This window comes from Chinchilla lanigera, unplaced genomic scaffold, assembly GCF_000276665.1.
Source record: "Chinchilla lanigera isolate Chin_1 unplaced genomic scaffold, ChiLan1.0 scaffold00135, whole genome shotgun sequence".
Classification (NCBI taxonomy): Eukaryota; Metazoa; Chordata; class Mammalia; order Rodentia; family Chinchillidae; genus Chinchilla; species Chinchilla lanigera.
This window is the reverse complement of record NW_004955536.1, coordinates 1,313,547-1,314,257: the sequence shown is the minus strand read 5'-3', so window position 1 is coordinate 1,314,257 and position 711 is coordinate 1,313,547. Positions and strand designations below refer to the sequence as shown.

General features: G+C 64.6%; 1 protein-coding gene across 1 annotated transcript in view; it reads left to right on the top strand.

Moving 5' to 3' along the window:
• Positions 1-492: 492 nt before the first annotated feature.
• The window catches only part of Gpat4 (glycerol-3-phosphate acyltransferase 4), a 46,846-nt gene continuing 46,627 nt past the window's right edge, over positions 493-711 (top strand). Inside the window, exon 1 of the mRNA XM_005410526.1 lies at positions 493-602. The gene's annotated coding sequence lies outside the window, so the exon portion shown is untranslated. The remainder of the gene's footprint in view (positions 603-711) is intronic.

Genomic DNA, 711 nt, shown 5'->3' with positions numbered 1-711 from the left:
TTCTGTTTTTAAATTTTTTGAGATAGGTTCTACCTAAATTGCTCAGGCTGGCCCTGAAATTGTGACCTTCCTGCCTCAGCCTTCCAGAATACTAGGATTACATCTCTCCCTAGTCTTAGTACTGAGGCGAACTAGCCGGGGAGTGCTGGGGCAGCTCCTCAGCTGAGCTTCGTACATGCCAGCTCCTAGCATGCCCGAGGTCCTGGGGTCCTGGGGCCCTGGGGTCCACCCCAGGCAAAGATGCACCGGGAGGACAGGGCGGTGGTCGCTTATATTTCTTGGCCTGGCCAGGCCCTGAGCTAAATTCTTCACATCCAGAATCTCGCCTGTCCACCAAGAGCCTCAAGGTGACAAGGTGACTGGAACCCAGACTGCCCGTGCTCCAGAACGACTCCACCCACTGTGAAAGCGACCCTAGAGGTGGCGCCCCGCCCCCGCTAGGAGGCGGCCTCGTGCGCCTCGGCCCCGCCCTTCCCGGCTGGCGCGCGCACGTCAGGCGGCGTAGACAAAGGCTGGCGCGCGCACGTCCTCACGCACGACTCCGCGGCGGTAGCAGCGGAAGGTGTCGTGTGCGGAGGACCCGGAGCTGGAGCCCACAGCCGGTGAGTGGGAGCGGGCCGGCCCTTCCCGGGGAACGCAGGTCGGGCAGATCGCCGCGGGGAGCCCTGCCCTGCCGCCTCCTGGGGTCCCGGCAGGCGGGGCCGAGCGCCG